Genomic DNA, 25,028 nt, shown 5'->3' on the forward strand with positions numbered 1-25,028 from the left:
TCATTAAATTTCATCTCACATGTCTGCACAAAACATCAAGAAATTACATAATCAGAAGAAGGGGAGAATCATTACTATGAGGAAGATGACATGCATGACTTAAAGATGGCCTAGAATGAAACACCAGCAGATACCACGTATATCGACTGTAACCCTGAATGAATTGGTAGAGTGATTAGTTTTTCTGCTAGCTTCGTAATGGGAGACAGTAATTACATGATAATTATATAAAATATATTGAAGATTATCTTCAAGAAGCATTGATTATTGCTGGAAGTTTACAATGTCAGTAAAATAAAATTAAAGATTCAGATGCAGAGAGTCAATTGAGAAACAACCATAAATATTTGGCTGACTTTGAAAGTGGATATTTGAAAGTATAGAATCCCTCGTTTCTTATTATATGATGAACTCATTCCAGTGAGCCACATCCTTGCTAAGTTGCTGATTGAAGGTAGACTGGTTAAGATGCTAATACTGGATCTCTAATTTCCCGGAGAATTTTGTTGGACGGTTGCCATTTGATTTATCAACAAAAATCATTTGCTGGTGGCACGCATTCTGATCAGTAAACATTGGAAGAAGTTTCAAGAATGAAATTTTCAGTCTGCAGTGGAGTGTGCGCTGATATGAAACTTCCTGGCAGGTTAGAACTTTATGCCGAACCGAGACTCGAACTCGGGACCTTTGCCTTTCGCGGGCAAGTGCTCTTCCAACTTAGCTGCCCAAGCACAGCTCACGACCCCTCCTGACAGCTTTACTTCCGCATTACTTCGTCTCTTACCTTCCAAACTTTACAGAAGCTCTCCCGCGAAACTTGCAGAACTTGCGGAAGTACAGCTGTGAAGACGGGTCGTGAGTCGTGCTTGGGTAGCTGAGTAAGTAGAGCACTTGCGCGTGGACGGCAAAGGTTCTGTGTTCGAGTCGGTCCGGTACACAGTTTTAATCTGACAGAAAGTTTCATTGGAAGATGTATGGACAAAGGATGAACTGACTGAAGCTATTTTCTGCGAGCGTAAGACGGTGTAAATGCCAACGTCATGGAGTAACTTTGTTTATTGTGTCAATTCTTGTGGACAAGTCCGATTTAATTTGTAAGTTAAATTGACAATAGTGCCCCTGTGCATTTTGCAGTGCTGTGGGACCAATTTTTTTGTATTTTGGGGCATGCAAAGTGTTATACAAAGATCGAACTATGGTCATCGACTAGCACATATTTTGTTTCATAAGTGCAAATAAGCTAGTCGCATTCATTTTAATTAGTAAAACAGACAATTTGGGTCTTTAAGTGTTTAATTTCAAGGTCCATTGCGCTTGCAAAGTGTTGTAAGACTGTCAGACTTTGGCCATCAACAAGCGCTGCTTAATCTTTAATTTTAATTCCCTATGCAAACCATGTGTATATTTTTTAATCCTACAGATCAATTTATGGTGCAATGTCTTTCATATATAAATAAATAATACAGTTGTATTTGGCTGCAAAGTAGAAATTTTCATTTATAATCAGAAAACTGTTATTACACTTGGATATGATGATCAGCAACCTGAATGAGTTTTCTATCTGAAACCCTTACTTATTATGATAAGTAACATTCCTTAGCGAAAAATATTATATTTTCGAGATATCGACTCATCAGCTCTATCTTCCACAACTATCTGTTGCGATGTTTCACCTCTGCCTCGTTTTGCCAAAGTCTTTGGTTGTGTTCTGATGAATATAGACATAGCCATTGCAGAATTCCGCCTCGTCTTTTCAGAAATATACCGTTTAAGTGCTACAACACAATGAGTCACGTCAAACACCGTCTTCTTTATTTTTTAAAATGGCGTTTAGTCGGTTTGTTTGGCTATGGTTATGTAGACTGTCTGTTTATCATTTACCACATTTAAGTCAAATGCAAAGAAAAAACAATATTAAGCTGTTAATAACATCGATTATATTTTCAGGTGCAGAACATGATGTATTTTTTGTTCTCTCCTAAAATGATGCTTGCTGGAGTGAAGCATTACCGAAAAACTTGTAGAAGCCGAAGGTGATGTCAGGTTGTTTGATGAATCACCAACAACATATCCTCAGCTTGGAATGACAACACCTATTACATATTTTAGAGATGAAGATAGCACAGCAGCGTTTGAAAAGTGTCACAGAACAATTTCTATGTGAAAATTTATTTAACTAGTTTATTAAATTAGAGGGTATATTACGTCTTACATCAACAGTATACCTAAAAATGGAATGAATTATATTCTTTCCATAGCTGGAAGTAATTCAGGCTGTCCGTTTGGTTGTGTTCTTGCCCGCTTATGATAGTATTTTACCCAATATGAGTTTTCAGCAGTTATAAGCTTTGTCAGGTTATTTTTATGACATTGCCTCAATTAGAGCTCTACATGAAATTTAGCTTCATGTTAAGCATGTCTTTTAGCCACATGACAATAGCATTGAGGGACTCAATTTGAAACTTTGCAATCATGTTATAGTCACCAACTTTCAAGGAGTTTATTTATATATTTTGCTTTATTCCATGCACAGTACAGAAATCGAAATTCACTTGTTCACTAGTGCTGCTTAACGTGTAAGTGCATGAAATAAACATTGTGTGTGTATGTTTTCATGTATTTCACATTTCGCAATAGTACTAGATACTCCTTTTATGCAATTATTTGGATAAATACTTTTGAACATGAAGCAAAAATATTCAGATAATTCAGATACTTTTGGCACAGCCAAGATGGCTGCTATGGGTATACATTGTGGTTTCATTTTCATGCTCAGTAAAGTACTACGCTGTGACTGATTGTTTCGTTTTAATACCACACTGTTATTTTCCCGATAAAGGTGGAGAAGATGGGAGGGGGAAATGGAGAGATGAGATGTTGACGACATTGATGATATCGTAGATTTACATACATTTACATACATGTATGCTAAAACAAGTTTGTTGTGAACTTATGTAATCAACGAGAAATAAACTATCAGCAGCTAATTTTGTCAAAATTATAAATAAGATGGCATATTGCGACCTTATGCAAGCTGCAGGTCCAGCAGAGAAGAAGCTACTGAAGATAATTCAACATTATTTATTATTTATATCGGTGATATGCTCAGGATATTAAATCTTCTGGTAATGTTAAGCATTAAAGTAAATCAGATCAGGTACATTAACATCAAAATATTTGTTGGTAATTAGATCATCATTCATAAAGATGAAGATGACGTCAGAACGGGACTCCAACTGAATCTAATCTGAAGGGTGTGCAGTATGCAGGTATCAAAACAAAAGATCTAGGTAATAGCATTCATGGAACTTCATACATTGTAGAACAAAGAATGTCATCGCTTTGGTCGTTGTTTGTTTCCAGTAATGCGGACATACAGACAGAGTTGACACGCAAAACAACTATACTTCGCTATACAGCCCCTCTTTATATAGCATTTCGCTACAATGGCCTATTCAAATTATGGTACTTTTTCGATTTACGGCTCACAATGTTTCGTTACGCGTCCAATAGCGACGCTCTTTTAGTTTGTCACACGGCTAATAGCGACGTTCTGTTTAGTTTCTGCCACATTTTAGCTTTGTCATCACTTTATTTACTGGGCCGTCACTTGACTGTTTTCCAATAACTCAGTAGTTTGACGCATTAGTTCCTGCTTTGTTTGTTTGAATTAATTGCCAAACGGTGAGCCCATTTGGTCGGCATGAATTAGAAAGACAGTATTATCGTTATACACGTAATTAATTCATCAATTCCTTAAAATATAATCATTCCTTTTTAGGGAAAATGCCACCGAACTGTTTTAAGGTGCATATTAATAAAAAGAGTACCCGGAAGCCTGTCATGCTAGAGGCCAAACTAGAAGCTTTATGTCGCATAGAAGCAGGTGAAAAAATAAGTTAACATATGTAATGCCGTGAGACTGGTGAAGTCGACTGTTCAGAGAATTCAGGATAAAGAAGAAGAAATCAAAACGTGGTCTTTATCGTTTGCACATTCAAATTAACTCGCCTTAGAAGCACCATAATCAAAAAAATTAAGAAAAACTCACGTGAATTGAAGACAATAGTCAAAGAAGGGTATTAATGAGCTAAATGATTATCCAAGAAAATGCCAAAAGCACTTTGAAAAATTAAAGAGGAAAGATAGTGATAAATCTGTGAAAGATGCAACACGTCGAAGCAGGAGACGTTGATTTAAGAAATTAAAATATCGCCGTAATTCGCACATCTTAAAAACGAAAGGTGAAAGAGCTAGTACAGACGATGACGCAGCTAAAGAATATTCCAACATTTTGAAAAGAATTTTTGAAAGAAGTGGATATCGACATGAAAAAGTTTTCAGTATAGGCGAGAAGTAAATATATAGATAGATAGATAGATAGACAGATAGGAGTCTAAGTGGATGGCTGAAGGAACTTACATTTCAAAATGTCCACATGGCGGAAATTAACAAAGAGACTTTGAACGCGGAATGGTAGTTGCAGCTAGACGTATGGGACACCCATTTCGGGTATCGTAAGCGAACTCGATATTCCAATATTCACAGTGTCAAGAGCGCGCCGGGAAGCCGCGCGTTTCAGGCGCCATCTCACGGATTGCGCGGCATCTCCCGCCGGGTGTTAGAGTCCTCCCTCGGGCATTGGTGTGTGTGTTCTTAGGATAAGTTAGTTTAAGTTATTTTAAGAAGCGTGTAAGTGACGAACCGATGACCTCAGCAGTTTGATCCCTTAGGAATTCACACGCATTTGAACATTTTTCTTCGTGGCGAGAATATCATGTTTCAGGCATTGCCTCTTACGACGGACAAAGAAATGGCCGACGGCCTTCACTTGACGACCGAGAGCAGCAACGTTTTTGCGTAGAGTTGTCAGTGCTAACAGACAACCAACATTGCGTGAAATAACTGCAGAAATAAATGTGGGACGAACAACTAACGTATCCATTAGGACAGTGCGGAGAAAAACGACGTTACTGGGCTATGGCAGTAGACGTGAGTCAACGTGAGTGCCTTTGTTAAGAGCACGACATTTCCTGTAGCGCCTCTCCTGGGCTCGTGGCTGTGTCGAATGTACCCTAGACGACTCAGAACCAGTGGTCTGGTCAGATGAGTCCCGATTTCACGTGTAAGAGATGACGGTAAGGTTCCAGTGTGGCGCAGACCCCATGAAGCCATGGACCTGTCTACAAGGCGCTGTGCAAGCTGGTGGTTGCTCCAAAATATGTGGACTGTGTTAACATGGAATGGATTGGGTACTCTGGTCCAGATGAGCCTATCATTGTCTGGAAATGGTTATGTTCTGCTACTTGGAGGCCATTTGCAGCGGTTTATGGACTCCATATTCCCAAACACCTCACCTGGTCCCAATTGTTGCAGTACATTCTGGACAATTTGAGTGAATGATCTAGCCACCCAGCTCGACCGACATGAATACCATCGAACATTAATGGGAATAATCGAGAGGTACGTATGTCCACGAAGTTCTCAGTCGGCATCACATTCACAATTGTGGACCGCTATAGAGGCAGCGTGACAACTTCGAGCTACTTGTTGGATCCGTGCCACGTCGAATTACTGCACAACGCCGGGCGAAAGGAGGTACGACACAATGTTAGGAGATATCCCATGACCTTCTTCACATCAGCGTTTATTATTTTATAAAGGAAATGGAACGGATCCAATCAAATTTGCATGGGTTTGCATCAACATTATTGATTCATTATACGGCTTTTCACTTTATGACTAACTTTTATGGAACTTATCTAGGCCATAAAGCGAGCTCTGGGTGTATTTCTTCAACCTTACGAGATACCAGAAGGACATGTGTGGAAAGCAGACGTGTGTGTGTCAGATGATCCGGATTCAATTCCCGGTACTGCAAGGAATGTTTCCTTTGTTGGAGAAGTGAATGAGTCTCGTGATGCTAACTGAGGAGCTACGTCAATGAGAAGTAGCGGCCCTAAGGATTGGTTAAGTCGACAACGACCGGGAGGACGGCCTGATGACCCCCATGTCCCTCTAAAGCGCATACAACGACGCCGGGTGGTGAAAGATGACAAGGCAGCAGGTGAGCATCGTATGGTCCTTTGGGTCAGATGAAGGAATTAGCATTAATTAGAAAGCAAGAAGAGCAACGAATTTTTTGTGATACAATTCGTACTGTAATTTTTTTATCTATTGAAGTTGGCTTTCCACATGTTTTAGATCCTGAAAAGATGGAGTACAATGATATAACGTAAGGTAATTCTTGGAACTACTGGATGGTCTGCTAAAAATAGGAAAAGTTACATAACTGTCAAACAACCATCGTAAATTGGGGATGAAAAGTGTGGTATGTCAGCTGAAGTCGGTCTAAAATTCGATACAGTCGATGACTACTTTTATTAATCGTTTGACTCTTAACATTAACACTGTACCTTTCCTTCTGAACTATCTAATACCATCGAAAAACAAACCAGGCTCGCCATATATTTGAACGCGTACGTCTGCTTTCGCCGAGGCCTATAGCAATGAAAAATAATCCGAGTAATTAATGTTCCACTTTTATATCATTGTAGATTCCGGGCCGTTCTTAACGAGAAACTATGATGAACGTATTGTTGCATTATCAAGTTGATTTCGAAGTTCTCTAAAGCCTAAACGCAAGTTAAAACCATAATAAAATATTCAAGAGAATGGGGTCTGTAATGAAAATATTCTTGACTACTGAGAAACAGTATTCCAGAATGTGACTCTGGATGCTACCGTTTTAAGTGGATTTAGTTATGTGTTCAAGATGACAGCAACCGTTACATTCAGATAAAAATTCAAACCGAACATTTCTTCTTCCTCTATGTGGCGCAGTGATGCACAAACGACTTCGTTGTGACGGTTAGAGCCAAGGCTGGATATGAAACCCCCATGAACAGAAAATGATGTCTCTCGAGCAGGCGCTGCTCCTCCCAGCGGCTGATACTGGACCTAATTTTTGATGGCAGAAGCTCACTGTTGAGTGACTCAGCGGTCGTAAAATAGCAGTGCCCCGTCGTGAAAGTCCCATATTTTGCCAGTATCTTTGGAACAACAAGTGCAATCAGACGAGTCAGATGCCTTGAATCAGACTACAGTTTACCTGTTCATTGCCTTGAACAGAAAACAGTAATGTCACCAATATATAGATAGGGATCAGTGTTGACACTCAGCTATAAGTTATGTCATGGGATGAGTTGTCTCGCTAACAACTATGATCGTCACATACATTGAACTCTTTACAGCACGTTATAAGGACATGTCTGAAACAACAGAAACTACACATATAAGACTAGAGCGAGACTATCAATGACGGTTTCTGGTTTCAGTGCAGATGGACAACCGGAGCCCCTACGGGCATCAGCGATCGCTGTGATTGAGTCATCAGTCTTCAGACTGGTTTGCTGCGGCCCGCCACGAATTCCTCTCCTTTGTCAACTTCTTCATCACAGAGAAGCGCTTGCAACCTGCGTGCTCAATTATTTGCTGGATGTATTCCTATGTTTGTCTTCCCTTATACTTTTTATCCTCTACAGCTCCACCTTGTACCGTGTAAGTTATTTCCTGATATCTTAAACCATGTCCTACCATCCTGTTCGTTCTTCTTGGCAGTGTTGTCCACATATTCCTTTCTTCGTCAATTCTCAATCCTTACCTTATCACCTCACCAAATTTTCAACATTCTTCTGTAGCACTACACCTCAAATGCTTCGATTCTCTCCCGTTCCGGTTTAACCACTGTCCGTGTTTCAATACTATACAATGCTGTGCTTCAAATGTACATTCTCAGCATTCTTCCTCAAACTGAGGCGTATGTTTGGTACTAGCAGATTTCTCTCGGCCAGAAACGCCCTTTTTGCCGGTGATAATTGTGCTTTCTTCCTGCCTTGGTAGCAAAGTTCGTTATCTTCATCTAATTCATGATCACGATTCCTGATGTTGAGTTTCTCGCTGTTCTCACTTCTGAGCCGGCCGCGGTGGCCGAGCGGTTGTAGGCGCTTCAGTTCGGAACCGCGCGACTGCTACGGTCGCAGGTTCGAATCCTGCCTCAGGCATGCACGTATGTGATGTTCTTATGTTAGCTAGGTTTAAGTAGTTCTACGTCTAGGGGACTGATGACCTCAGATGTTAAGTGCTATAGTGCTCAGAGCCATTTGAAATTTTGTTGCTTCTGATTTCTTTCGTTTTTCTTCGATTTAATCTCAGTCCGTATTGTTTTCTCATTAGACCGCTCACTGCGTCATTAGTGTGTGATAAGTTGGAAATCTGGGATGGTCAGGGATTTTGTCCGTATGGCAACTGTTCACGACAGCTGGAAAAATCTGGGTTGAAGTCTCGGTCCAACATAATTTTTCAACTTTCGCCATTAATTTCAACGCCCAGTAGCAGCTAATGTCGTTACCCCTTTAATTAATTGTTATGTAAGGATCTAGGATCAGCAATGGTGTCTGTTCGTTGGTTCGTCGATTTGGAGGCAGGGATCCCTTCGGTTTAGGAAAGGATGGAAAAGGAAGTCGGCCGTGCCCTTTCAAAGGAACCATCCAGGAATTTGCCTTAACCGATTTAGGGAAATCCCGGAAAACGTTAATCAGGATGGCCGGACGAGGGTTTGAACCGTCGTCCATCCGAATGCGAGTCCAGAGTGCTAACCACTGTGCCAATTCTATCGGTTGGTGTCTGTTCTACTGGACATGTCCTAAAGAACAGGAACAACATTTTATAATATTAGATTCTCAGTGAAGGCAGCTCTCGGTCCTACGTTTGTAAATACTGATAGAACACACTTGATTGTTAATATATTATCTGTTTTATTAATCCACTGTTCACTTTTCTCAGTTGTTTACTTAGTTAGGACCAGCTGTATGTAGGTACGAAGTCGATCGACACACATGGTCGCCACTAGATAAGATATTAAATAAGTCCTTCAGGGATAGCCAGTTCATGTGCCCAGGGAAACCTGCTGGTCGGCGTTTGCTGGACACACTGGAGAGAGGGGATGGTACATTACAAAGCTTCGTCGTCCTACATTGATGCTACGGCTTTCTCAGCTGGCGCAAGCGATACTGTATGAAGAGTTCACCATGAGACATGTCCGATCTATCTGGCCTGCATCTCATCTGTCACGTCCCGATCGAAACTGCGTCAGGCCTCTTCGGAGTTATGGAATGACTCCGATGTTCCTATTATGATCATATAACAGTGAGCAATCGATGAGGGAAAAGGAAGTAGCATTGTCACAGTGGCTGAAGAAGCAATGAACTAAGTTGGCTCGGAGTGTGCTATCTGTTTTCGCTGCATAACATTGCAGTAGTACAAGCATCTGGTGAGGCGTGCCGTGGGTGGGGAAAGAATGAAGAAATGTTACAGCAGTGATCTAGCGGCAGCAACATTCGTCATGCGCCTGTCTTGCCGTGCCGGCGTACATAAGAGCTGCGCTTCCCACAGGAGCCTACAGCCATATGCCAAGACACCAAAAGGCTGGGCTCATGGCAGGAAATGTTTTGATCTTGACGGACTGGGCGTCTGCAGCAAAAGGTCAGGCAAGTAAGAACTTCCAAAATTGAAAAGAAAGAAAAAAATATGCTGAAGCTAAAGCATACGCTCTGGTCAGAAACCACTGAGAAGTAACTGATAATTAGAAGTTGTATATGCTAATAAAAGATGCAGTTGTAAATGGATTAGCCTATGTCTCAGTTCGAGAATCGCATGCACCGTATGTAATGGATATCTGTCTACGATAATTGGGTATGATTGGCAAAAGCAATGGAATATTGGAAAAGTCATTAGGGGAACGCATTAGTTACAGATGCAGCTTACAATTAACTCTATCTCATGTTTCAAGGGCTGTATCTCGCCAAGGAATACGAGCACTACGAACTTCAGAATGATATTTGGCCCTAGTTGTTGTCCGTCATGTCTGTACAGATTTAACGTGATACGGTGACAACCAGACATAGAAGCATCTCTTCTACTCATGTAGCAAGTAAAAAGCTGAGAGGGAAAAGTTGACAACATTCCATGTTCAATTTTTACAAGACGTCAGCTCAGTCATCAAGCAGACATTCCAAAGCTTGTTACTGTCCTCTTTGAGTTTACATTGAAAAGTGATTTTACTGTGGTTCCTGTGTGGGCGTTCGTGAGCGAGTACGCCACTTTTACTGAGGTAATACCAAGGTAGAAATAAGATATCTGTAAGATCTGATTGGAACAAATGCCTAAAAAGAAAAAAAAAGTGACAGTTAGCTTCTGACTTCTCTTAGCAAACAGCATTTGCAACGTCCTGTTGCTTGTGCAAACTGTTGTTGAATTAACATAACGCTGTCGTCCCTGTTCTGAGAGCTCGTGTGGCCCTTATTATCTTTCAGGCTTTTTATTTATTTAGTATTTATTTATTTTTATGTTGAAACCGTTCTCTACAGCACACACAAACTCTCGTCTACTACCGGTAACTTCAACAGATAAACTGGTTACTAAATTTTTCATTAGAGCTCTCGCCAGCACGTTCTATAAAATATATTGGCATCTTCTTTGCACATCGTATATGGAGCGAAGTGTGAATACTTGGCAGTGTAACAAGACGTTTGCAAGTGTGACGTGTCAGACTTACCATCCGAGTGTTTTTACATTTGCCTGGGCAGTCTTTCTGGGGAATGACGGCAATATTCTGTAAAAAGGCTGATGGTAAGATTTTTGTTTCAGAGATTAACTGATTATAATAAGACCGAAGGTGTCTCGTTTAATCCTGTCGATTTGTTCGAACTCAAACCGTCCTGTGATCTCTCAAACACACGACACGTTGCCGTGTTGTTTATTCATTCCATATTAATGCCCCTCTTCTCTAATTTTGGATTTTTCTCAAAAAATTTTGGTTTTGGATGTACACCTGCAATCTGTCTCTCGTTTCTGCCCCTTCCGAACTAAATAGCAATAAGAGGTCCCTCTAATCGCACGATTCGTCACGCTTGTGCTATACTGTTCGCACAACATCTATTCGTAACGAAAGCTTATTTTAGTGCGATAAATACCGAGACAGATTCCTACAGTGAGAATCTTTGCCATAATGCTATCTTATGGGTTGTGTATGGAGAAGATTAGAGTTTAATGTCTTTATACGTTAAAATGGTTCAGATGGATCTGAGCACTATGGGACTTAACATCTGAGGTCATCAGTCCCCTAGAACTTAGAACTACTTAAACCTAACTAACCTAAGGACATCATAAACATCCACGCCCGAGGCAGGACTCGAATCTGCGACCGTAGCGGTCGCTCGGTTCCAGACTGAAGCGTCTAGAACCGCACGGCCACTCCGGCCGGCCTTTATAAGTCAAAGTCATTTGAGGTAGAACTCTGTCTCAATTTGACAAGGCTAGGAAAGGAAAGAGGCTGGGTAATGTGAAAGGAATCATCCACTCATTCACATAATCGGCTAAGCCAACCGAGGAAATACTAAATTTTCCTATACTGCGTTTTAATTTTTTGGTTATCTTCTTTAATATCTGTTACAAGTTGCTTATAAGTAACCAAATAATTTTTAGTTTGTTGCATGGTTGAAAACAATATGTCGTATCTTCATTAAGTTTGTCAATCTAGATAATGATTTTAATTATGTGAAAAAAGAATTTGCCTGAAGTGATTTCGGTAAGCCACACGAAATATGGATGGTCGTATGTCTGTGTCTGTGTGTGTGTGTGCGTATGTGTGAACTAAACGAAAAGATGTGGAGGAAAGAAGTTTCATTATCCAAAAGCATACTGTAGTGTGGACCACGATATACTATCGATTCACGTAGGTCATTATGGTCCCACAGGAAAATTTTATAATTTGCTCGTTTCCTATGTAGGAATGGAGCGGTAACAATTTACTGTCCCATGTCGATATACGTGGAACAATTTAGAATCTTACAAAACTATTGTGAAGTGGGGTTTCCCCAAAAAGTTATGTACCTGGCCCAGTGTTTTCCTTAATACAGGGAATGAAGTAAATACTTAGTGCTTATTGCTATCCAGTAAGCAAAAATTATAAAATCGTTTCTCTACGTTCATTATTAAGAAATTACAGTGCATCTGGATTTCAAAAACTGAGAAATATTGAAGGAGCTTTTGGAAGTTTCTGTTCCCGCAGCAAAAAAAATGCGCCCATTTCGGTAGTCCATGTTGCAGATCACCATGCAGTGGATTCATTGTCCTGGCACGCACTGCCCACAGAGTATTCGCAAAACACCCACTTCCTTTCCTTTCGCTTTATTTCTTCAACAATGCTTGTTAATAGAGACTATTATCGCAGGCTAAAAGACTGTGATAAAGAACTATACTCATGTGTATACATTTTTACTATAGTTTAGTTGGAGTTTAATTTACCAACATTGACAACAGAATAGTTGAATGCAAATTAATGTCCTAGTTAAATCAAACAAATTCAATACATGCACAAGAAAATAAGATAACAAAGACTTACGGAACCTGAGGCTGCCATAGCGTTCCATAAATATTGTCCAAAATAAAACAAATTGTTTGAAGGAAGGATTGTCCACAATGATTCATCATGTCTATATACTTAAGCATAATATTAACCATCAAAGGCTGATTACTTCAGAAATCTCTTATTCATATGTCGGACATTTTAATAGCCCCAATGTGTAAGTTTTGATGTTTTGAGAGATGGAGTATAGTGAAAGGAGCATATAAATCGAACGCAAGAATTTTGCTATTTAATGTTGGGCGATGGATATCAGGAGGCGCAATTTCTGTTGTTTGGGAGGGAGTAGATCTCCGTGGAGTAGGAACAATACACACGAGACCGAAGTAAGCGACATAAAACAGAAGTTTTACAGTGCGATTCTTAGGACCAACATTGCGGCAGTGAAATTGGTGGATATTTTTATGTACAAATTTCGGTACGCACTTTACGCCTATAGAATTAGCGTTAATCTGTTAAAGTGTGTTCAGAAAGAAATTTCATTGCGAGAATAACTATGGATGTAATTGATGGTTGCTGTTTTTTCTTAAATTAGTATGAATGACTAATCCTAAATAACGAAAAGTGTGAGGTCATACACATGAGTGCTAAAAGGAACTCGTTAAACTTCGGTTACGGTCTAATCTAAAAGCGGTAAATTCAACTAAATGCCTTGGTAATACAATTACGGACAACTTAAATTGGAAGGAACACATAGAAAATGTTGTGGGGAAGGCTAACCAAAGACTGCGTTTTATTGGCAGGACACTTAGAAAATGTAACAGACCTACTATGGAGACTGCCTACACTACGCTTGTCCGTTCTCTTTTAGAATATTGCTGGGCGGTATGGGATCCTTACCAGATAGGACTGACATCGAAAAAGTTCAAAGAAAGGCAGCACGTTTTCTATTATCGCGAAATATGGGAGAGAGTGTCACAGAAATGATACAGGATTTGGGCTGGACGTCATTAAAAGAAATAAGTTTTTCGTTGCGTCGGAATCTCCTCACGAAATTCCAATCACCAAATTTCTCCTCCAAATTCGAAAATATTTTGTTGACACCGAACTATATAGGGAGGAACTATCACCACGATACAATAAGGGAAATCAGAGCTCTTACGGAAAGATACAGATGTGCATTCTTTTCGCGCGCTATACGAGATTGGAATAATAGAGAATTGTGAAGGTGGTTCGATGAAACCTCTGCCAGGCACTTAACTGTAATTTCCAGAGTATCCATGAAGATGTTGATGTAGAAACATTATCTACAAAATGTCTTCGGAGGAACACAGTTTACTAAAACTGTAACAGTATTAAAATGGGTCTACTTCACAAGAAAAAAAATGGAGGAGAAAAAGACCTATAGACACATCAAACTCCTCTCCGTAAAGTAAAAAAAAACATTCATTAAAGTTTGTACCACATACCGTGAGCAAATACTACGAATTGCGACTGTGTCTGAGAGCACATGCTGTATTTGAGAACGCTTTCACAGAGAATCAACGAAGTCCTTACTGAATCTCTATGGCAAAATAGGAGATGATTTATCCAACATTAACACACTGAAGAAGATATATGTCTGTTAGATTCAGCAGGTTACTTGTCAATTCAGAATTAAAAGGGCTGGGAGACAAGGAAAATTAACGAGGGCCATTTTTAAAGCAAAGAACATTCTGATTTGACTAGCTGCGGATTCTCCCCTCCCCCAACCCCGTCGTTGTGTTACAGACCTTCCTAATCGTTGGTGTGAGTATGACGGCAACAGTGAATACAAAAGGTGGTTTCCTGTTTATCTGTGAGACAAAATTATCGATCATGTAAAGTGAGATGTTCGTACTGTAATACAATTTCTGACTCGGAAGAAAGTCTGCAGTATCGAAACTTGCAGACAGAAAACCAAAGCGTACGGAAATGTTCAAACGGATGAACGAATATTCATCATGAAGCATAACCGGTCCGACCTTCAGTTATGATTAACGAACGCAAACTAAGGACTGAGAAAAAAATTCAGCAGGGAAGACGTTTCACAGTTAATGGACTGATCTTGTGCTTTCTGGAAATTCCATTATCAGTTCTTTATTAAATTGTTGCTGGGGACCGCGAATGAGAGCTGCAATGACTTTTCTCCCTTGGTGCAACATAGATGTCGACGCGTGTTTGAACGAAACTGTTACGATAACGGAACCTCTGTTGCACACAGATGTCCAGAAACAGAGTCATTGTAGTTGAAATGAATCAGTCTATGCTGAGGGCGTTAGATTAGGAAATAAGACGCTAAATGCAGTAGATGGCTTTTTCTATATAGACTACATATAAATTGCTGATTGGCAATATGAAGAAAAGTGTCTCTAAAAATGAGAAGTTTGTTAACATCGAATAAAAATTTCTGTATTAGGAATGCTTTACTGGAGGGTTTTGTCTGGAATGTGGCTAAGTACAGAAGTGAAATTTGGAAGATAAGCTGTCAAGACCAAAAGTTCTTCACTTGCGGTGCAACTGAAGCACGCTAAAGATTAGGTGGGTGTATGGGTAACTAAGGAGGAGGTATTGGAAACAAAGTTGGCGGCATAACTTAACTAAAAGAAGGGATTCTGTGGCATCAAGGAATCGTCGACTTGATAATAGCTGTAAATGGGGAAGGGGGTGAGCCTATAGAGGGAGGTCAAGTCTCAACCACAGTAACCATGTTCAAACGCATGTGGGTTCAGTAGTTATTCAGAATTTAAAGACTTGCACAAAATAGACTAGTGCGAATAGCTTCTTTAAACCAGTTTTCGGACTGAAGATCCTAATACGAAAAGTGCAGATGAACTTTCAGCAACGAAAGGAAGAATTGAATTATAAAACGTGACATAATCGATTCTAATTCGAACAACAAATTGTAATACACACATCGAAAGTTACGCAAATTAGCAATGCGTTAGTAGGAGGTGTTGAGTTGTTGTATTCAGAGCACGGAATATAGTGTCTGGAGTGTCTCAAACAAATTAAATAGTGTGCAACGCCACTATGAAAGGGTGGCGTAGCGGTTAGAGCATCTGTCTAGTGAGCAGGAGACCCGAGTTCGAATCGGAGCGTTGGCAATATTATAATTGGTTCACAGGTTTTTACACGCAACTCACGTAGAGATAGCTGGTTCTCTCCCATCTATTTCCTTTTTACCTCGTTCACAAAACATACACTCAATAGTTTAAGTTATAACACGTGCAGGAATCGAGCAGATACGTTTAGAGATATCTTTGGTGCCGCTCACTGTTAAAACGATGAACTGATACAAATGTCTATCACCGACATTACTACGTGTGGCATAGCGATGTATATCGACGATTACGTACCAGTAAGACTCGTCTTAGTGACTGAATTACACGAAACACTTTGTCGCTAAATTATAACAGTGTAAGTTAGTTAGGTTTTCAGTTTTCGAACAGTAATTATTATTTTGAGTTGTTTGCCATTATTATTTTTATTTATTCTGTTCCCAGAGTGTGTGAGGGGGTGCATGCACCATGTAGGTGATGCATCACTCGAAATTTATTAATAATTAATGACGAAACAACATGCAAATCAGAGTGTGAAATCTTGCTGTGAATCACATACAATGCATGAAATGACTATCGTGAACTTGCTACTTTAACGATTCTAGAAACAAATTCTTTACTTCTGTTCTCAAGATGGGTACAGATGTTCTTGTAGTTTATTTGCTTTTCGAAAGATACAAAGTTCGAAAAATAATAAATGTAATTCGGTGTCGGGGTTCGTTAAGGAGAGAAATTATTGTACTGTCCATGAAAAGATATGTATATAACTGTCTAATCTATATTCCAGCCAATCGAAGAGCAGAATGATCGTTTGATCTCGACGAAGGAAAGATTTGTGCCCACTCGTCTCTAAGAGTCTTGATTGCGCTTTTATGGCATGAGGACCTGTTTTCGGAGTCTAGTAGTTTGTAAAATTTTATTATTTGCTTCTGCTCAGAATATTATTAGTTCGGAATCTGACCAGATTGTATTATTCCAGTCAGACATGATAGAATGAAACCTCTTGCAAGTCATGCAACTGAACAGTTCTATGTATCCAGCTGACACTTACAGTGCTGCACGCCTTTTAAACAGGTTTTAAACCCTGAACAACATTATTCCTCACTTCAGTGCTGACTGTGGTTCTACGGTGTTGATTAAAGTAAGTGAGTAATTTCCCGAAAAAGAACGGTCCTGCGATCTGCGTGTGTACCTGGGAGCATAGCGTACCACAAATATAGGTCACAGGCCAGCGTGTATTGTCATTGGTCAACTACCAGAGATCAGAAACAGAGCGAGTGCGAGTATAATGTTGGGAGTTGCATACATAATAAATCAAAGTGAACCATCTCGTCTGTTTTCTAGTGGCTTTCTTCCTTTTCGCTGCAGTTTTGCGACTATGACGAGTCTGAGAATCGTTCCCTCTTACTGAAATGTGCTGGAGTGTGGGGCTTGTCGTGACTTACAAGTGGTAAGATGACGCAATGAATAGCGCGTCAAAAACTGAACAGAGATCAGGCATGAAGACAGGAAGAAGGTGTAATGAAAAAGGAAGCTAAATCGAACTAGTGAACGGTACAAGCAACAACGAGCGCCTATGATTAGCCGCTGTGTCGTAGTGTTATGGTCATGGTGCTGGACTGCAAAGTAGGAAATCCACGTTCAAACCTATCTCCTGCACCATTTTTTTCACAAAATTATCAACTGTCCGTCGGGTCAATGACACCTCCGTTCGCCTTATTCAAATTTGTGTCTGTGTTGCTGTGCAACGTCCGTTTGCAGCTACGAGGTGTAAGGAAGGGATCTGCATACGTACGTTCTACTCAAGTACCACATTTATGACTCCTGCATTTTGTTTTTAGTGTTTTGACTCTCGAATTCCTTTGTTGCAACGAATTTCACAGCCGTTTATTTGTTGTTATCGTTTGTGTGAGAGGTCTATTCGGCATCTCGTCTATTCTCATTACTCATCACATTTAATTCTGATGCTAATATATTCTTACATTCTATAACCAATATACTGTATAGTATCATAATTGCCAAGACTACAGAAGGAGAACAGACACGTCAATGACCGGACGGGAAGATGTTAATTTTTTGGAAAAAAAATGGGACACGACGAAGGTTTGAACATGGCTCTGACGGTCTGCAGTACAACGCCATGATCATACAGTCACGACGGCGTGATTCTTGCACATTGCTCGACGTTGCACATCTTGAGCTTGGACCGTTCACTGTTTGTTATTTGCTTATTTTCTCACAGTCCGGTACACCTTCTTCCAGTTTTCATGTCTGAATTGCGTTCAGTTTTTAATGGGCTATCCGCTTGTCCATTTTACCACTAAATCTGAGAGGGATGGGATGGAGACTTTCTCTGGTTAACACGGGATTTGAGTGTACGATATTACTGTAGTATGGTAGTAATGACAAGGCGAAAGCGACCGATTGTTAGGCTCAAGTGGTCCCTAATGAAGCTGTGTTTTGTGAGGCAGTGGAGAATATAAGACTAACATTAAGTGTTCCAGCGTATTCAATTGCAAATGAGGCCATAAGAGGAACAGTGACTTCTGGGAAAAGTTCGAAACTACTGTGCGGCCTTCAGACGAAAAACATACGAAGTTCATGCAAAGGAAACAAAATAGTTGCATTCTTGTTTATTCCCCATCCACCACGAGAAAACAAATGTGCGCTGTCAAACGAAAACAGAGCACAGAACAACGTCACCGTTATATTCTTGCGATCATTGAGCGGTTATTTGTAGTCTTTTGATCACGGCAAGTTGTGTCTATGGACTGCGAAAAACGCCTTTGTATCATTTCAGTGACACTCTCTCCCATATTTGGCGATAATACAAAACATGCTGCCCTTATTTGAACTTTTTCGATGTACTCCGTCAATCCTATCTGGTAAGGATCCCACACCACACAGCAGTATTCTAAAAGGGGACGGACAAGCAATTGTAGGCAGTATCCTTAGTAGATCTATTACATTTTCTTAGTATCCTGCCAATAAAATTCAGTCTTTGGTTAGCCTTCCCCACAACATTTTCTATGTGTTCCTTCCAATGTAAGTTGTTTGTAATTGTAGGTTTTAGGCATTTAGTTGAATTTACGGTCTTCAGATTTGACTGATTTAGGGTTTAACCAAAGTTTAACGAATTACTTTTAGCACTCGTGTGGATGATCTCACACTTTTCGTTATTTAGGATCAACTGCCAATTTTTGCACCATTCCGATACCTTTTCTAAATCGTTTTGTAATTTGTTTTGATCTTCTGATGACTTTATTAGTCGATAAACGACAGCGTCATCTGCACACAACCTAAGATGGCTGCTCATATTGTCCCCCCAAATCATTTATATAGATAAGGATCAGAAAAGGGCCTGTAAAACTACCTTACGCAATGCCAGAAATCATTTCTGTTTTACTCGATGACATTTCGTCAGTTACTACAAACTGTGTCCTCTCTGACAGGAAGTCACAAGTCCAATCACATAACTCAAACGATATTCCATAAGCACACAATTTCACTACAAGGCGCTTCTGTGGTACAGTGTCAAAAGCCTTCCGGAAATCTAGAAATCGAGCTGAAATCCCTTGTCAATAGCACTCAACACTTCATGCGAATAAAGAACTAATTGTGTTTCACAAGAACGATGTTTTCTAAACCCATGTTGACTGTGTATCAATAGACCGTTTTCTTCGAGGTAATTCATAATATTCGAACACAATGTATGCTCTAAAATCCTGCTGCATCGACGTTAATGATATGGGCCTTTAATTAAGTGGACTACCTTTCTTGAATATTGGTGTGACCTGTGCAACTTTCCAGTCTTTGGAACGGGTTGTATATGATTGTTAAGTATGGAACTAATGCATCAGCATACTGTGAAAGGAAGTGTACCAAGGAGGATCGGCTTCGTCGTTTGTTAATTTATTTGGTATAAATCTCTCAATCGCCGCCGCCGATACTGTTTCTTTGAATTCAATCCGCATCTGGCCTACAGTTGTATTATTAATTTGGAAGAAGTAGAGATTGTCTCTCACTAAGGCGTTGAGTGAATTTTTATCTGCTTTTTTTGAATTTTGAAGGATTTGGGAGTTTCTGATGTAAGGAAATATTATTATTATTGTTGTTATTATTATTAAGCATCAGATTGAGAAGGGGAAACAACATATACTTGCGTAGCTCCGTTTCCCGTTTAGAAAGTGCCGCGTACCGTTGTGGAACAGTGAGGCTTTGTGCGGGTGATGTGCGGTTGGAGAAGTTTGCTAAGAAATGAAAATGTATCTAAGGACCAAAAAATAAAAAAAAAATAAAAAAAGGTTCAAATGGCTCTGAGCACTATGGGACTTAACTACTGTGGTCATCAGTCCCCTAGAACTCAGAACTACTTAAACCTAACTAACCTAAGGACATCACACACATCCATGCCCGAGGCACGATTCGAACCTGCGACAGTAGCGGTCGCACTTTTCCAGACTGTAGCGCCTAGAACCGCACGGCCACTCCGGCCGGCATCTAAGGACCAGTTTAAAACTGAATTTGAAGAATATTACAAGGGGGGAATATAAGTAGTATGTTAACGTCGGCCTCGACTGTTCTTTCTGCACAATGACACGTCCGACACGGCTGGCGATGTAAAAAAAAGCTTGGCACACAGAAAGTAAACGCGTTAACAGACAAAAATTTAGAGTAATTGACACTGTAATTAACAACTTGGACTTAACGTACATTTAAGATGGTAACACTTACGTCAATGCAATGTCAGAGCTTGAGCGGTTTCAAAAGTTTAGAAATCACGTAGAAATATGCCGATTCATTAACCACTCTGTGTTTTTCACACATACTAGTCTCACATGCAACAAAGTAACCGTATTTATCAATAGATTTAAATAAATTACAACTCTTATAATGACGCCTATGTAATGTTGCGTCCGTATTATGCAGCAGATAAAAAGAGAGCGATATCGTCCCGCAATGGATGATTGGTTGCGCGCTTGTTTTTTTTTTTTTTTTAATATTCAAATGTCTTCAGAATCTGTCTTTTATATCAATGTTTTTACATGCGCGCTGGATTAGTCTATATTTTATTCGGCGCGTCAGTGGCACTGGATTCATTTCTCTTTGTAAATCGTCAAAATACATGCATAGTCCAATATTACACATTGACAAATAAATGGCTCTTGGCCTCTTTCGTTACTTCAATCAGTGTTTTATGTGACGAGATGTGGCGGCGTGAAAATACAACATCTCACCGCATCCCGTGTGGAGAACAAGAACTCCTACTGGATTCTCATGATCCACACGTAATTCCAGTGATGTTGTAGTTGCACACAGTACATGCATTCATGTAAATTATCAAAATCACACTCTTAAATTAGGTAACATAACATATACGTCATAATATCCATAATATTTCTCAAAAGAGTGCATAAAAGTATTTATGCCATGGACTTAAAGTCCATTTCGCTCGCACTATTATGCTTCAGTCCATTACGGTCGGTGCCACGGTCGTTTGCGTTCGTCTGTCTATGGATAGGCGGTGACCTTCATTCCTTGAAATATAATTGTACAACAGATTGATATAGTTTTCATATTCTTGAATTTAATAAATTCAGTCCAGCTGAAAAGAGAGAAACTTATAATCTAACATGAAAATCAAAGGTACATCTGTACGATATTTTAGTTAGTTCAGGGGTTTTGTCTCTTTTGTAGAGTTTTTTTTATGTAAATTGCACGGCATTTGCTTATTGCTTAAATTTGCACTAATGAACTTTCATGTTGCATACGAACACAAAACACTTTGTCGTTCTTCGCTGTGGTTAGTCGCTGGTAGTTTGTGGTCTTGCCTCAACACATCTTCACATGGTTTGGTGGGCAAGACAAGGACGTTGCGAAGCTGTAGTCTCATTATGTTAAATGTTCGTCCACGTATATAAATATCTGTGACGTGTGTTCGTTTTGGTGCATTTTTTCCATGAAACAATAAAGAAAATCTGAGTTAGGTTCTCCTTAACACCAAGCTTATATCACTAATAGGGTAAGGGATAAGGACGTGAACATCAGATTTACAAAGCTAGCGTGAGTACTCGCTCACTTCACTTATACACTGTTCAGTAATATCTTATTTTCGCTTCGAAATGACTATACCACTGTTCGTGTTTAGTGTACACTCGGTACTTGACATAAATGTCTTAGTTTGGATGCATTTATTGTTATACAGGTCTCTATATTCCGTAAAATGTCCATGTACATATTTTGAATTGCCGCTGGGCACGCGGCCCTTAAAGTCAATCAGCTAGCATTGTCAGAGGCGATACATGCGATTGCTGCCGTAACTTGCCTAGCCGTTCGCACGCAGTGCAGGCTTGGCGGTTGTCGCCGGTACGCGCGGGTTGGCTAAGCTGCCTTCGAAGTATTGTCTTTTCGTTGATAACTGATTACTTGACTGCAAAGTGTGTGTGTTCGACGCATCTTCAAAGCTCACCAGGGCGAACTTCACTTTGTGGTCCTTGGATAGCTGTGGTTCGTCATTTGCAAGCTGCAAGACTCGCCTGCAGGTAAGTACATTTAAAATTTTCACCATGCACGCTGGAGTGAAAATTCGTAGCACTGGTTATAGTTCTCACTGCCTAACGTGTCTTGTGATGTTTTGTGTTAACCGTTGATTATACTCTTGAACTTAGTCGCTTCCGATTCACATGAGTAAAACACAAGTTTGCTTAATCACTAGTAGGTGCAGTTTATTTACTAGTCAGTTCTTTTGCTGTCGGTTTCGCTTTCAGAGTAATTTTAATTTTGAATTCTGTCTCAGAGATACAACCCTACTAATTTTAAAGAGTATTTACAGATTTACGTTACTTCCTTGTTTATGATTTTTAAACCATTTACTTTCACTGATTGTGAATTAGAGAGAATTGTGTGCCGACATATAAAGAAGACCGATAACTGACTATTCGCGATAAAATCCTATCACAATCGCGGAACGAAAGTTATCGAAAGGGTTAAAAGAAATTTGGAAGATGCATGGAGTCACGAAGTGTTAGAATCCTTTGCATCCAGTGTGTGTTCATATTTCGTTTACATGTCCTCCATTCAACTACTGATGCTCACTTAGAATGGGAATAGGATAGGCAGGAATTCGTGGATATATACATACATACATAGTGAAATCTTGAAGGAAAAAAAAATCGGTGATACTCTGCCACATCAAAAGTATCAATGAAATCAAATTACTTATAAATTTATCTCTAATACTATTTCCCATTCTATTTATATTTTATTTACAATGTCTAAATCAGGTTGCCTCCTCGTGGGTGTCGGGGGTGGTATTTACATTTGGCTTCTAATAGTAGAACAATACAGATTCAAATTCCTAGACTCATGTACCACTCCTTCGTATTGGTGGCACATTTCTTGATAAACAGCAAAAGACTTTGGTCTTCGTTCGTGTAACGCTTCATTATTCTAGTAGCTTGATCATATCCTTAATTGTGGAAACTTTCATTTTGAATAGGCGTGGTAGCATTATCCCGTCTTCCTGCACTGTGTAGTATTCGCTTCGCCTGGCGATCCGTAAATATTTAAGCTGTGCGTGACAAGGGACAAATGGCTAATAAATTCTGTGCGTGTTTACCGTCAGGGCCACGTCGGACGTTGCCTTGCTTTTCTTCTTACCGCTCAGTCCAGGTGGTTCATTATCTCACTTGTCGTTAAGAGTTTCTTTCATAGTCCGCACGTGCATACCTGTCGTTACATGCAGTGGTTGCGAATAATTGTACTTTCTCCATCGTGTCGCGCCGTCTGTTAAACTAGGATAAAATTATCTTCGTCTTACATCTAACAAAATGTCAGAAGTCGGCTCACCGGCTATATCCTTCCTCTGTATTCAGATAAAACCTCAATTTAAATCGGCATCCATGGCCATTAGTCGCGTAGGACTTCATCTTCTTAATAACTAACTTAAAACTAATACGATAATTTCTCCTGTAAATCTGGTCGGCGACTTTCTTTATTAATTTTCTGATCTTCTTTCCTATTTTCTGTGCGGCAGTGACTTTACTCGTGGATTCATTCTTCTTCTTGTCTTTCAACGGTCTTTTTTATAGATGTGATCGGCAAAATCTTCCTCAATGGTCATTATTATTTCTCGGCTCGAAGCATACTCCTTAATGTCCTGATGGTGGTATAGACCCTTTATTCTTCCAGACATGGGATCGGCTATCAGATATCAATGTGTGGTTTGCGCAAAATTATGTGCCGACTCTCGTACAAGTATCTCCACTTTTTATTTGGACGGAACACTAATGAAGGTCTGTAATGCGTCCTCACTAATACTTTTTCATTACGTTTGTAGTTTACCACTTTCCCGATCTTCTTATCGTGTGCTCTCTTTCTGATATTCGCATGAACAGTAAGTGATATCATGACCTGTCTAAGTTTTTCATCGAGTTGTTCTTCATTACTCTGAATTTTAGGTATATGATAGATCCACTCGTTGGGTTCCCTTTGATTCGACATTAGTTCTGCTGACGTGTAACCAGTTGACATGTGGGGTAGGTTTTTGACTATCTTCCTTTAAAACAGGAACTAAGGGGCTGCAATAGGATCATTTTTATATCGTGTCTAACGGCTGCCTTCTTGGATTGCGGAACCGCATAGGTGGTCTTGCAGTGTCATGGGGAATGACCTTCATGTCGAACTTAAAGCCTCTTATGATCCCTGGCTTCGTAGAAAATAAGCGTGAATATCTCATGTATGTATGGAATAAGTCTTGCTGTTGGGCGTCTATTAGTTCCCGCGATTCAATGGTTTTCCGAATTATTTCTTCTTGAGCCGGTATTTGCTCGTCTTCGTCACAATCGGCAATGTGATCGCTGAAATGCAACAGGTGATCGTTGCGTACGTTACCCTTTCGGTACAGTCGGCGCATCAAAACATGACATTGTCGATTTACTACTCTTATCTTGTCACGCAAAAGTTGAGCCATTATTGCTTTCTTGTTGACTGTTAACTTGCATGTACCTTTATAGATATCAGTTACAGCTCTTGTCTTGCGGAGAAACACCATACCGAGTATACAAGGAGCGGATAGATTTTCACGACTAAAAACACACATACGATTGTCACTCATTCTATTCAGACTGGTATTTGGGTTTGAAGGTTTACTCTTTGAATCATGGAACCGACAGCACCCGTGACTGTACAGCCTAGGTAAAGTGGGTACTTCGATTAATGCACATACTTTTCTGAAAACACACAACGACATTGCATTCACGTTCGCACCTGTATCAATAATTGTTGTGATGGGTAAATAAGCGATATATACCTGCGCAGAAGCTTGTACTCGGTCTTCCCGTAAGTCTTTTGTTGGCTTGTTCACCTTTTCTCGGATTAATTCTTCATGTACATCGGAGTTCTGAGCCCGCATCTCGTGGTCATGTGGTAGCGTTCTCGCTTCCCACGCCCGGGTTCCCGGCTTCGATTCCCGGCGGGGTCAGGGATTTTCTCTGCCTCGTGATGGCTGGCTGTTGTGTGATGTC

The sequence above is a fragment of the Schistocerca gregaria genome, chromosome 4, assembly GCF_023897955.1.
Source record: "Schistocerca gregaria isolate iqSchGreg1 chromosome 4, iqSchGreg1.2, whole genome shotgun sequence".
NCBI classification, from domain to species: domain Eukaryota; kingdom Metazoa; phylum Arthropoda; class Insecta; order Orthoptera; family Acrididae; genus Schistocerca; species Schistocerca gregaria.